This window comes from Theropithecus gelada, chromosome 7b (genome assembly GCF_003255815.1).
Source record: "Theropithecus gelada isolate Dixy chromosome 7b, Tgel_1.0, whole genome shotgun sequence".
In the NCBI taxonomy this organism is placed as follows: Eukaryota; Metazoa; Chordata; class Mammalia; order Primates; family Cercopithecidae; genus Theropithecus; species Theropithecus gelada.
This window is the reverse complement of record NC_037675.1, coordinates 86,006,043-86,021,595: the sequence shown is the minus strand read 5'-3', so window position 1 is coordinate 86,021,595 and position 15,553 is coordinate 86,006,043.

Genomic DNA, 15,553 nt, shown 5'->3' with positions numbered 1-15,553 from the left:
CTGTGGAGGCCTCAGGAAATTTACAATCATCGCAGAAGGAGGAGCAAACATGTCCTTCCTCACAAGGCAGCAGGAGAGAGAAATGCAGAGTGAAGGGTCAAGAGCCCCTTATAAAATTGTCAGATCCTCACTCACCAATACGAGAATAGCCCCAATGATTGAATTACCTCCCACGAGGTCTCTCCCTTAACACATGGGGATTACAATTTGGATTACAATTCAAGGTGAGATTTGAGTGTGGACACAGAGCCAGACCATATCAAACGCCAAAATGGTTCTCAAACAAGGTGATCATGAAGTGCCTAGAAACGTGACATTAACATTGCAGAACAATTTGCGCATAGACTACATGGTGAAAATGTGCTGTGAGCTTATCGAAGAACTAGCACAGTGTGCACTCATAAGAAAACAACAAATAGTCTGAGTTTATAACATCAAAGAGACCTCCAAGACAAGAAGTGTTGTTAATGAGGCAAATGTCTCTGAAAGAAACATTTTTAAAAATCATCCATTAGAATGTCTCCTTGATCCTAGAGGACCTACTTCTTGGTCCTTCCACTGCTTCTGATGTTTCTTCTTACCTATAACAATGAAATACAGTGTACAGTTACTTTTTAATCAAAATACAGCATTATAGGTGGAGAACGAAAACATGTATTAATAGTTGTTTGTTGATGCTGTTGTTTAAAAATGGACACAGGTTTTCTAGTGATGCTACTGCGCTGTTTAGTTACCCTGAACACATTTTTTCTTTTTTTTGGGACGAGGTCTTGCTCTATCACCCAGGCTGGAGTGCAATGGTGCGATCTCAGCTCACTGCAAACTCTACCTCCTGGGTTCATGCCATTCTCCTGCCTCAGCCTCCCAAGTAGCTGGGACTACAGGCACCCACCAACACGTCCGGCTAATTTTTTTTGTATTTCTAGTAGAGATAGGGTTTCACCGTGTTAGCCAGGATGGTCTCGATCTCCTGACCTCGTGATCTGCCCGTCTCAGCCTCCCAAAGTGCTGGGATTACAGGCGTCAGCCACCGTGCCCAGCTAACACATTGTTTTTTAACTGTATTCATGTTATTCTATATATTTTACTGTTAAGCATTTACGTGTAAATAAGTATAAGAAAAGGATTGCTCCTTGGTAGTGCAGTCATCCCTTGGTGTACCTGAGAAACTGGTTTCAGGAGCCTTCATGTATATAAAAATTCACACAAACACAAGTCCTGCAGTTGGTCCTGCAGATCCTACAAATTCAAGAAATTGGTTCTCATCCTCCAGACATGATTTTCACATCCCTCAAATACTCTATTTTCAGTCTGCCTGTGGTTGAAAAAAATCTGAGTATAAGTGATATATGAAATTCAATCCTGTATTATTTAAGGCTAAACTGAATGTAAATGCTGAGTCAGGAAAGATGATGATGCCTCACAACCACAGATTGTCCATATGAGGGGCTAAGATAGTGACATCTTTGCTTTCAAATGGTTTAATGTACACAAATATTGTTTATACATACAAAATCTTTAGGCTACGCATACAAGGTATATACATACATGACATGAATTTAGTGTCTGGACTTGTGTCCTATCCTGAAGATATCTCATTATACATATGAACAAATACTTCAAAATCCAAATGAATCTAAAGTCCACAATACTTCTGGTCTCAAGAATTTCAAATAAGGGATTCTCAACCTGTACCATATGATGCAAAAATTGTTCTACTGAGTATATAACTAAAGGAAATAAAATATGTATGTTAAAGAGATATCTGCACTCTGATGCTCATCACAGCATTATTCACAATTGCCAAAATATAGAATCAATCTAAGTATCCATCAGAAAATGAAAGGATAAAGGAAATGTAGGGTATACACACACACCCATATATATATATATAAAAAATATGGCACTATATATATGTGTTTGTGTGTGTGTGTACCATCCATCCATTTATATGTGTGTATATATACACACACATACATACACACATGTATACACATATAAAAATATATGTATGTGTATATGTGTGTACATGTATACATATGTGTATGTATGTCTGCATATATATATACACACACTCTTATAGATATATATAAAATGAAATACTAGACAGTCTTAAAAAAGCAGGAAATTGGCAGGCACGGTGGCTCATGCCTGTAATCCCAGCACTTTGGGAGGCCGAGGTGGGAGGATCATGAGGTCGGAAGATCGAGACCATCCTGGTGAACACTGTGAAATCCCGTCTCTACTAAAAATACAAAAAAATTAGCTGGGCATGGTGGCGGGTGCCTGTAGTCCCAGCTGCTTGGGAGACTGAGGCAGGAGAATGGCATGAACCCGGGAGGGGCAGAGCTTGCTGTGAGCAGAGATCGTGCCACTTCACTCCAGCCTGGGCAACAGAGCGAGACTCTGTCTGTCATTTGCAACAACATGGATAAACCTGAAGGATATTAAGTAAAATAAGCCAGAGACAGAAGGACCAACACTGCATAATTTCTCTGATAAGTGGAATCTAAAAAAGTTGAACTCCTGAAAGTAAAAACTAGAATGGTGGTTACCAACGACTGATGGACTGAAAGGGTTGCAGAGATGTTGATCAAAAGAAACAAAAATTTAAATAGGAGTAATAATTTCAAGAAATCTATTGTACAATGTGGTAACTATAGTTAATAACAATGCATTGCATCACCTTAAAAAGTGCTAAGAAAGAAGAGTCTAAGTGTTCTCCCTACAAAAAGTATGTGAGGTAATACATATGTTAATTAGTTTGATTTAGCTAGTCTGCATTGCATACATATTTCAAAACAATATGTTGTACATTATAAATATATACAACTTTTATTTGTTAATTTCAAGGAAACAGTAAAGGAAAAAAAAATAATTAGGTTTCTGAGTATTACGGCTGAAGAACCAGGAATGTTCAATTTGCTCCTTAGTGTAGTCACTGCTTCAGTTTGTGAGTTTCTCCTGGAAGTCTGACATACCAAACATAAAAATCAGAAGGCACTGCTAATTTGTTTCTAAGATAACGGTCTGTAATCAAGGTAACTGTGTAATACATTATCCAAACTAGGATATCCAAACTGAGAGTAAAACAGAGCACTAAAATAATTAAAATTACATACTTTGAAGTATTCGTATTTTTAAAAAACTATGTAACAATCTACCTTATGGTAAATTTTTAAAAGTTTTCTTATAGTAGTATCTGAATATTAAACACTTAAGGGGAATTATTATTCTTGTTATATATCCATTTCATTAAAAATTTCTTGACTCTTATCTACATTAATACTATTCACTTGTATTTTAATAAAATATTATTTTTCAAATTCCCCCAAAAATTTACCTTTAGCAAAATAAACGGATAGAATAAATCTAACATGCAGAAAATGGCTCATGAAAAATATGCAAAAGTATTGCCGAAAGCAATACAAGAATATGTATATGTATATGCAAAAATATATTTAACAAACAGAAAAATATTATGCTTATGGGAAAGAGAGAATCAAAATTCAAGAGACGTTAATGTTTCCAAACTGATTTAAGACTCTAAAATTTCAATACAAATTCCAACAGAGATCTTCACAGAACTTGGCACAAGGAAATTCCACCATATATTTGGAAGAGTAAATGGGCCATTAGAACCAATATACTGTTTATTTATTATTATTATGATAGTTATTATTATTATTATTTTGAGACGGAGTCTCACTCTATCGCCCAGGCTGGAGTGCAGTGCCACAATCTTGGCTCCCTGCAACCTCCGCCTGCCGGATTCAAGCGATTCACCTGCCTCAGCCTCCCGAGCGGCTGGGATTACAGGTGCCCACCACCATGCCAAGCTAATTTGTTGTTATCGTTGTATTTTTTAGTAAAGATGGGCTCTCACCTTGTTGGCCAGGCTGGTTTCAATCTCCTGACCTCAAGCGAACTGCCCGCCTCGGCCTCCCAAAGTGCTAGGATTATGGATGTAAGCCACCGCGCCCGGCCCCGATATGCTCTTTAAAACAAACAAGCAGACAAACAAACAAAGAAACCACATGAGAGGACTTGGACAATTACTTGCAAAACACCTTATAAAACCATGATAATACAGCGTCTCTGTGTAATTGCCGGCTTTCCTCAGGCCTGTGCCTATGTCTGAAGACAACCAGCAATTAACAGAAAAAGGAGTCTAGGAACAGAACCTAAATGGACGGAAATTCATAACGACTACAGCAGCACAGTCAAATGATGGAAATCATAGTGGTTAGATAACTAGTGTTTCACGAGGGGAAATTATGCTATATACTCTTTCAACAAAAAGATAACACACTTAATGATTAAAGCCAAGTTTTATAGCATACTTATCAGGAGCCAGGAGTTGTGCTAATCCATTTATCTATTTTAATTTCTAAATTTACCCTTTGGTTTAGCTACTATTTTAGTTCCCACTTAAAAAATTAGAAGAGTACCCAGAGAAAGCTCAGGTGTGTCAGAACCGGGATCAAAACGTTGACTCTCCTCTTCCAAACTCATGTATTCAAACTCCTGGCTGGGTTTAATTTTTTTTTTCATCAAGGAACATTAATAATAACAACCAAACCAAACCAACCAGACCAAAGCAACAAATGCATTATAATGCGAGGATATTTCAAAATAAATATAAACTTCAACGTCAGCATGATCAGAATTTAAATTAAATGCAAACACTAATGGATATTATAAGGTGAAGTAGTATGGGCAACCAGTAAGATAAGGAACAGTTTATTTAAAAAAAATGCTAATTTTTAAAAGATCTCATAAACACATGAGTCACATTAAAAGGAAATTTAATAACATCTCATTAAAGACTTGCATTTTATTGAGATCTATATAGCCTCTTATTAATAAATGGGTAAAGTCTAAATGCATAGATTTTAATATTGGGAAACTTGCAAAAAGAAACTAACAATATAAAAGCTACCAAAAAATAAATCCTACTTTATTGCAAAGGAAAATTGGCTGAATTTTGGCTTTTATCTTATAAGCAAACTTTTCTCAGAGAAACTTTGTAAACCTTGTTTGTTGTAAGAGACTGGTAATAGCAAAACCTGGAAAATGTTACCTATTATTAGCTCGAACTGTTGTATTTACCTCTTCTCCTTATATCACTGCCAGAATAGTCTGTCAGTGTTTCCATTTTATTTAGAAATCAGCCACATCACTTTGCTTTGGGCTAAAACCTGGCATGTGAGTCTAAAGTCAGTTTTCTTTTTCCTTAAATAAATTTTGAAATACTTTCAGCTAAGCCATTTTAGTTAGAATAGAACATAAATAAATGTAACTGACTCCAGATGCTTTTGGTGCCCACGGAGAAACAACAGAAAATCTATGTTTCTTAAAAAGTAAAAAATAAATCTGAAAGCCATGACCAATGTGTGCCCCTACTCCACATGAACCGGATGTCTTAATTCAAATTTGTGCTCACCTTTAAATTATTCAGAGACTACATGAAATTCAGTTCTCTCCGTACATTTATAGCAACCCAAAATCTTTAGATACTTTATATAACATTTATTTAATTCATGATTTTAAATAAAATCTATATACCAAGAATACTTGAATTTGAGTAATGCAGCATTACATATGCCTAAAATTGGAAGATCCGAAAGCCATCTTTTGCCTAATAAATCTGGTAAAGATTAGTCCCATCCTCCACGCTTTCAAATATATCATAGAACCCTTGCTCTGTGTTGACTCAGCCTTGGAGAAAGGCGCCCAGCAGGTTGGCAGGATAAAAGCTTTCCTGTTTATTCAACAATGTGCCTCCGTAGGGTGTTCAGTGGTAATCAGACTGGCAGGCCTTACATGGTGCATAAATATTTCATTTTCCAAATCCACCAAACATGGTTGGCAAAATGGAAAAAGCGAGACGGACCACCAGCAGACCTCAGGCTCACCCTGAAAGATGTGAGCCATAACTGAAACAGCCTGTTCAGGTGTCATCCGCCACCTTCATTTGTACGTTTTCTTGGCACTGTGGCAGCCCTCAGTACTCTGGCTGCGTTACTCTAATCAAAGCTTTTAGTAGTTGCTAAATGGTTTAGTAGTGCCACAGCATTTAGTGGTTGGATCTACACTGATGAGTTTCCCAACATTTCAACAGTGTAGAGGTTCAGGGTTGGGAGGATCTCCAAGTCTTCTGGGAACAGCTCTCTTTAATCTCCTATTCAGCATTCCCTAGAAGTCACAGACAGAAGCAACACATTATTCGATACTCAAAGCATTGACCCAGCTTCCAAAACATTTTTTTTTTCATGCCCAATCAGAGAGCTTTACCAGGGAAAGAGAGAAAATAAGTTTAATGTGGAACTAGGCCTATAAGAATATTAATTACAGGGTTACATAGCCTAAGCACGTTCTCCCTCCTTCCCTTTCTCAGGAAACCCAGCTTCTAAACTCAATTTCCACAGCTGTAAAATGGGAATAACAACAATAACTTATTTCCTTTATAGAACTGTGAACTTCAAGTAAGAGATTGTAGCTATAATACATTATAGAATTGTAAGACCCCCACAAGTAAAAAGGTTATTTTTAACAGAAAATAAAATTAAGTAATAGATATTAAGAAAACTACTAACATTATTAATATTAATTTGATAAGGTGATATGGTGAAACAGAAGAACCAAATACCATCCCTACACATGAACTACCTACGTGATCCCAGGAAAGACACAAGCTCTATGAACTGAAACTTCCTATCTGGAAAAGTGGATAACATCATTCACCCCAAAAGGGTTTGTTGTGTGAAATAATAAATAAGATGAGTGCTCAGAGAATGCCGGTAAATGGTAGAATAATTTATTAGGATTAAAGCCAACACTCGTGTATTAATTGTAAGAGCAAATTTCTCAGATAGGATTGAATGCAGCTGTCTAAAGCTTAACCAAATGGACAGTGAACATTTCGTCACATAACAGGAAGTCCAAAGATAGGCAGACCTGGGCTGGGATGTGGCTGCCTGAACAGTATTAGCGCAACATATTTTCTCATCTTTTCATCTGGCTTCATGGTGTGTGACATTTGTTCTCCTAGTCATGGGGTGCTTTTTCCATTTTCAGGTGTTGCATCCACATTTTAGGCAGAAAGAAGATAAAGAGCAAATGGCAAGAAGCTGCTGCCAACTGAATCTATCCTTTTCATCATTGAAACAATGACATTTTCGAATATTCATAGGAGATGCTTTGGTTTATACCCCAATGGCTACTACTGAGCCAAGTGGGTACTTTCAGTTTGTAGGTCATTTGAGAAGGTGAGTATTTCAACAGGGGACATTATTACCAAGATAAAATCGTGATTATTTTAAAAAGGAAGTAGGAGAGATTGATTATTGAATAGACTCGCATCAGAGTCAGCCATATGCTCAAAAGTTAGAGAAATGCCTTTGTTATTTTGGCAGACTCCCTACATAAGAAGTAGCCTCCCTGCAGACAGGAACTATCTTTGTCACTTTGCTTCCAAGAACCACAGCGTACTACACAAGTTGGTGTGTGCTATAGAAACAAAATAAACATTATTTTTTAAGTAGCCTGAGTTAAAATGATAAAACTTCTGTAAATTAAATTCTTAGTGGATTGTCCAAGAATAAAATAATTTCTTCTTTCTCCCCAGCTCTATGAAAATTTCCATAGGTTGTTAAACTGTCCTCAGAGAATCACTCACAGGTGAGGGAAGTCACTTGTATTTTACCAGAAACTTCTCTATGGAAAGGTCTTGTTACTGAGTAATTCTCCAAACAGAAAATGGTATTATAGTGACACTTCTATAACTACAGACCTTATTAGGCATCAAAGTGTTTCTTTATGGCTCTCCAAAGTATAATTATTTGTGGATTTATTTTTGGCCTTTATAAATGTCTAAGAGAACATAGCCCTATTAAACTTCTTTCCTTCCCTCACAACTTAGCCCAATGAACCAGAAAATATACCTCACCTAGAGTATTATTTATTGGAAATGTTCTTGCTCCTAGGCTGTTCCTAGGACTTATGGCATTTATGTGATTTACAGGTAAGAGGATCATAAACATGTTTATAATCAGCCTTCTAATTGTTAGAAGCCCAGATAATAGGAAGGTACTGAAGAAAGGCTTATTAATTGGACTATTTACAAAATGATATGTTTAAGTAGGAATTTGAATAGTGCATGTAGACAGGCTCATGTAATTTATCTCTAATGAATAATATAATTTTCCCTGCCTTTATCTAATGACACTCACATAAACTCAGCTTTTTGGAAAGGGTCACAGGCTTAAGTCTTTTTCTCCTTTTAAAGATTTTAGAAAAGAATCTCTTTTATGACTTTGCATTTCTATCATCCGTCTTTTGCTATAATAGCTTACTTGTAGGGAAATCATTCAAGCTAACATTTCTTAGCATGCTGTTTTTTGGAATCAAAGAGCAACTACAACTTCCGACTGTTATTCACACAGGCAGACAGACAGACATATGTATATGAGATTCTGTAATTTGGGCCCTGGTGGTTTCATTTCAGCTGAGGCCAACTTTACATCCTCAACATAATTCTTTTTAATTTAGGAATTTGCTACACACCCCATCCATTAGCACCTCAGATTTTAGACACATTTAGCACTGATTTCTACCCTTAGTAAATGTATTCGCAAGGCTTACATGACATTATACACCAGACTGATAGGTTCACAGAATAAGATGATTGAAGAAAAGAGTCTTATAATTACAGAGCAGTGTGCTTAAACCCAACTCAGAGGTTCCTTTGCAGATTTATTCGTTTAGCTTCTTATCACTCCCCCAAAGAGCATATAGCCTTTTTCCCAACAATTTAACAATGTAGTACCATGAAGATTTTATATAATCACATCTAATTCATGCATGTTTCATTTATATGTAAGATGATTCCAAAATTTACATTTCTGTCTGTGACATCACATTTGAATTACATTCATAAGTTCTCTAAAACATTCTCTAAAACTCGTTAAATTCAACTCATTAAATGCCAGTGGCAAACTGGGTGCAGGAAAAAAGCTTAGCAGTTTTTTCTGTTTCCTTTTTTCCCCTTATTGCCCCTGATATCAAATGCGTTGGCAAGTTCTGCTTGCCCTCCCCATAAAGCCTTCCCTCAGCCAGTCACTGTTTTCCATTTCCATTTCCATTTCCAGTCACGTGATCATCTCCAAATTGGGCTTCCCACTTTATTCTTGCTTTCCTTGATTCCATTCCCTAAGTAGAATCCAAGATAATCTTTTAAATCCATTCATCAAATAAAGTTCAAAAATCTCAGTTGATTTTTCTGTTTTATTTTAATGATTTTTTTTTGGTAAAAATTGGCAACCTATTGCAAAACTAATATGGAATATTCAAAGTCATCTTTAAGAAGAACGAAGTTGAAGGATTTATACACATTATTATATAAGTTCAAGACATTACGAAGCTAGATTGATCAAGGCAATATAGATAAACAGGTGGATTAATACAACAGAAAACTAGTTCAAAGATAGATTTACTTTCATATAATTGCTTGGTTTTTCTGACATTTTTCAAGAGAATTTTCCCCTCCTCTGGCTGTATTTGAAAACTGCTTATTGTCCGGTGTTTCCCAGTTTCATGATGTGCCTAGGTATGGATTCGTTTTTGTTTTTATTTTTCATAATAGAGGCACTATCTATAAAGTCTGGGTTAATCCTTCCATTAGCTATAAAAAGTTTTCTGTATTTTTATCTTTATTTTCTCTTTTAAAATTCCAATTAAATATATATGTGTGAATGGTTAATATCAGGCCTTGGCTCACGGAGACCTATTTGAAAATTTCCTTCTTGGCCATGCATGGCGGCTCACGCCTGTAATCCCAGCACTTTGGGAGGCTGAGGCAGGCGGATCACCTGAGGTCTGGAGTTTGAGACCAGTCCCACCAACATGGAGAAATCCTGTCTCTACTAAAAATACAAAATTAGCTGGGTGTGGTGGTGCCTGCCTGTAATCCAAGCTACTCAGGAGGCTGAGGCAGGAGAAGCGCTTGAACCCAGGAGGCTGAGGTTGCAGGGAGCCGAGATCACTCCATTGCACTTCAGCCTGGGCGACAAAAGTGAAACTCCATCTCAAAAAAAAAAAAAAAAATCCTTCTTGTTCCCCAGCACTGCTACTTTGCCAAGAGTTAAAATAATCATGAATGTCAATCTTACACATGGACTGGGGGAGTCCTGCAGGCTGGGGACTGAGTAGCTAGAGTAACATTCAAGGTTGATGGGAAATACAGCTGCAGCTCATATGTAGCTCCCACATACCTTGGGACTTGGATAGCTTTGTTGTCTTTTGATTCGCTGAAGCTTCTATACTTACTGCATGTCCTGCCTGTTATTCTTCTACAAAGTTAAGTAACCATAATACTAGATTATAGTCAATTTCGTTTTCTTTAGTATGATTGCCAGTTCCAACTGTAAGGTACATGGATATGCTTTGGTCAAGAATTAGACTGAGGCAGACATCCAGGCCTGCATGACTCAGTGGGATGGGTGTACAGGTGCACACCTCCACTTGTTACATAACCTGTTTGTGTAAGCTCATACTTGGCTCGAAGCCACTATTGTTTGGGAAAGGTATAACTGCCCTGCTGACATTGTACAGGCGCTCTTGTGCAGGTGCTTGTGGCCAGAGAGAGAGAGAGAGAGCCAAAGCTATCCATCTTGCAGATGGACAAGAGGGAGCCAGGACGCAGCTCTGCTCTCTCGTACCCAGAGACAAAAAGAGTTAAGCTGTTGACCCTGACGGGAGAACCGGCCCCACAGCTGTGCATTAAGGAGCAGCCTGAGCAAGCAGTCCAGACAGAGCAGACAGTGTGAGAGAGCTGTTGATGAGAGAGCTGTTGAATAAAACTAAATTTCACCTGCTTACGCCCCCCCGAGTGTTCTCTCAGCTATTCGCCCATCTGCCCCTCCCCTCAAACCTCAGCATGGGCTGTAACCTAACCCTGAACCTGATAATTGGCGTAGTGATGAGCCTAACACCAACCTGAAAAAGCAACTATATACCTAAAGTATGTTTTACAACTTTTAGTTCAACTCTCTTTAATATTCCCTGACTCTTTAAAGTCTTTTTCTCAAGCACACACATACATATGTACATATATACACATACACACACATGCACATATATACACACACACATACATATATATACACACACACATACATATATATACACACACATATACACACACACGTACATATATATGTACATATATGTGTGCATGTGTATATATGTGTGTATATACATGTGTATGTATATGTATATGTGTGTGTGTGTGTGTGTATATATGGAGAGAGAGAGAGAGAGAAAGAGAGAAAGAGAGGTGGGGTGTGGGGGTTCTTTCTCCGTTGCCCAGGATGGAGTGCAGTAGTGTGATTGTAGCTCACTGCAGCTTTAACTTCCCAGCTCAAGTGATCCTCCCAACCTCAGCCTCACGTAGCTGAGACCACAGGTGAGCACCACCACATCTGGCTAATTTTTTTTAATTTTTGATTTTTTTTGTAGAGACAGGTTCTCTCTATGTTGTCTAGGCTGGTATGAAATTCTTGGCTTCAAGCAATCCACTTATCCCAGCATCCCAAAGTGCTAGGATTACAGGAGGGAACTGCTGTGCCCAGCCCATCATTCTCATATTTTTATATTCCGTATCCTTATCCCTCTGCTGCATTATAAATCAGTTTCCTATCCACAAATTCTCTCTTCAGCTGAATCTCATCTTAATCCATAGCTTAAAGGCTTTTGTTTTCACATTTATCATTTTCATTTCAAAATTTCGTTTGGTTCTTTTGCATGATTGCTTGGTCACTTTTACGGTTACATCTTCATTTCAGTAAACAGTTCATGTATAATTATGTTGTAGTTTGATCATTTCAATATTTAAAATCCCTTTGTCTCAAATTGACTTTGTTTTCTTGCTCCTGTTATGGCAACTAAATCCCTGAGGGCTTGATGATCTTCATTTATGAGCTCATATTTGTTAGATTTTAATCTTTGATACTGCTCAGACCCCAGATTATGGAGATTTTTTTCTAGTTATGTTTTGCGTTTTTGCAGGGGAGGTGGTAATGTTACTGAATTGGGGTCACCTGATCATCATTAGAGGGTCCCCAGATAAATGCAACAATTTCAGGTTCAGCTCATAGACTTTGAGATTGTTCCAAGGCTTAACTTCCAGCCTTGAAATCTTCATCTTGTCTATTTGTTCATCACTCATAGCTATGGCTTTAGTTCACTGCAGGTAAGGGGCAGCAGGGGTGAACATGGGGATAGGGAAAAGACTTTGAGATTTATGTATCATGAGTCTGGCAGTAAAGATTTTAAAAATATGAGATTTCATTATTTGGTAAGGGTACAGGCTTTCAGAGTATTTCTTCTATATACTAATAAGAGCTGATGTCACTATCTATTTTCCTATTCACTGTAATTTTATCCTTACCACAGAAATGTAAGTTATATAAAAGTAGGAGATCTTGTAGGATCTTTTGTTTTATTTTAATTCCAACAATGTGTACCCAGCACCCAGTACAATCTGCCCATTTGCAGATGAAATATTTTCTGAATTTCATGCTAACTGTTCTCCAAATGGTACACTAGTCTCTTCTGATTTTCACACAACATCTTTTAACATAACTTCACCTTTTATTTTAGATTCAAGGGGTACATATGTAGGTTCATTACACAAGTACATTGTGTGATGCTGAGGTTTGGGGTATGATTAATCTTGTAACCCAGGTTGTGAGCATAGTACTCAGTAGTTAGTTTTTCAACCTTCGCCCCCCTTTTCCCCTCCTCCTTCTAGTAGTTTTCAGTATCTATTGTTGCCATCTTTATGTCCATGAGTATTCAATGTTTTGGACCCACTTAGAAGTGAAAACATGCAGTATTTGAATTTTTTGTTCATGTGTAAATTTGCTTAGGAAAATGGCCTCCAGCTGCATCTATGTTGCTGCAAAGGACAAAATTGTGTTCTTTTTTATGGCTGTGTAGTACACCATGGTATACATTTATCATATTTTCTTTATTAAATCCACTATTGATGGGCAACTAGGTTGATTTCATTGTTTTGCCATTGCCAATAGGGCTGTGATAAACATAGGAGTGCATGTTTCTTTTTAGTAGAATGATGTATTTTCCTTTGGATATATACCCAGTAGTGGAATTGCTGGGTTCGATGGTGGTTCTGTTTTAAGTTATTTGAGAAATCTTCAAAATGCTTTCCACAGTGGCTGAACTAATTTACATTCCCAGGAAGAGTGTATAAATGTTGCATTTTCTCTGCAGCCTCACCAACATGTTACATATTGACTTTTTAGCAACAGCCATTCTGACTGGCATGAAATGGTATTATATTGTGGTTTTGATTTGCATTTCTCCTATGATTAGTGATATTGGGAATTTTTTCATGTTTTTTGGCCACATGTATGTCTTCTTTTGTGAAGTATCTGTTCATGTTTTTGGCCCACTTTTTAATGGGCTTGTTTCTTACTTGTTCAATTATTTAAGTTCCTTACGGATTCTGCATATTAGACCATAGCTTGCAAATATTTTCTCCCATTCTGTAGGTTGTCTATTGACTCTGTTGACAGTTTCTTTTGCTATGCAGAAGTTCTCTGGTTTAATTCCGTTCCACTTGTCAACTTTCGCTTTTGTTGCAATTGCTTTTGAGGACTTAGCCATAAATTCTTTTCTGAGGCTGATGTCCAGAATGGTGTTTTCTAGGTTTTCTTCTAGGATTCTTATAGCTTGAAATCTTATATTTAAATCTCTAGTTCATCTTAAGTTAATTTTTGCATATGGTGATAAGTAGGGGTTCAGTTTCATTCCTATGCATATGGCTAGCCAGCTATCTTAGTACCATTTATTGAATAGGGAGTCCTTTCCCCCTTGCATATTTTTATTGATTTTCTCAAAGATCAGATGACTGCAGGTGTGTGGCTTTATTTCTGGGTTCTCTATTCTGTTCCATTTGCCTATGTGTCTGTTTTTGCACCAGTACCATGCTGTTTTGGTTACCGTAGCCTAATAGTACAGTTTGAAATCAGGTAACATGAAGCCTTCAGCTTTGTTTTTTGTTTTTGTGTTTTGTTTAGCATTGATTTGGCTATTCAGACTCCTTTTTGATTCCATATGAATTTTAGAGTATTTTTTCTAATTCTGTGAAAAATGATTTTGGTAGTTTGATAGGAATAGCATTGAATCTATAGGTTGATGTGAGTAATACGACCATTTTAACGATGTTTAACTGACTCTACTTAACTAATTCTACTCTGCAATAGAGATGAAAAGCACCAGTTAGATTAGAGAATTTCAAAGTCCCTTTGTTAGTTTTTCAGAATTGGGAATGCTTTGTCCCTAACATCAACATTACTAATAGTAATGAAATACCTGACATATACTGTACAACCTCTTTTAAAATATTACACTTTATAAATACAAATATTTGTGGTCATATAAAATATAATGAAATAATTCTAGCACACCACTAGCAAAGCAGAAAAGTTTAAAACAATAAGCATTTATTGAGCACCTACACTGTGCCAGGTGATGTACTAAGCAATTACTAAGCAATTATTTACTTATCCTAATTAATTATTTTACTAAGTAAAATAATTCTAAAAATAATTCTTGATACTGAACATGAGCCATTCTTCCATCACAGGGCTCATGGCTTATTTTTGGCAAATATATTACATTTCATAGTCAGTGATGGACCATGATGAGAAAAAAGTTTAATGAATAGAGTGCTGAAGTAGACAACAACTTGAGAAACAATGTCTTTTTAAAGAGGATGCAGTATTTTGATACTTTAATATCTACATATTTCATTTGCATTTGTTCTGATTTCCTTATTTTATGGAAATCAGTGGTAAAATTCCTATTTTTTTTATTATATTGAACTTTATTTCAAACACATATGGGCAGATATGCATTATGGAATCGAATCTTAGCATTCAGTATTTTTGTCTTGATTATGCTAATTTTATTCATATTTAAAGCAACCTACCCCAGATCCTTTTAATTGTTTGGTGAGAAATTATATTGGTCCTGATAAATGTTAGATGATCATGATTTACATTATGATAAACATAAACACACACAATGCCCACCAATGTACCAAGCAGTAATATCTTTGCATATATTCCTAATGTGCTTCATTAATTGTCTTTGGTTAGTATTTTTAAGCACTGGCTTGCTCTGAATATTTAAAGCACATTCTAGATAAAAAATGGTGTACTGCTGATATAAAGTGAGATGGGGAATACATACTAAGTATCAGTCGTTTATTGAATTGTTAACCAAAGTCAGCCGGTCAGAATCTCAGAATTCTGTACCTTAGTTAAAATATTTTATATGTGTTTTGAACTGGTCTGGGTATTTGTCAATATAGATATTAGTTGGCTTTTTTTGTTGCTGTTGTTTTCTCTTCGCATTTCTTGCCTTGTGCCTCCCTCCTTCCCTCCCTCCCTCCCTCCCTCCCTCCCTCCCTCCTTTCCTTCTTTCCTTCCTTCCTTTTTTCTCCTTTCTCTCTCATTATATC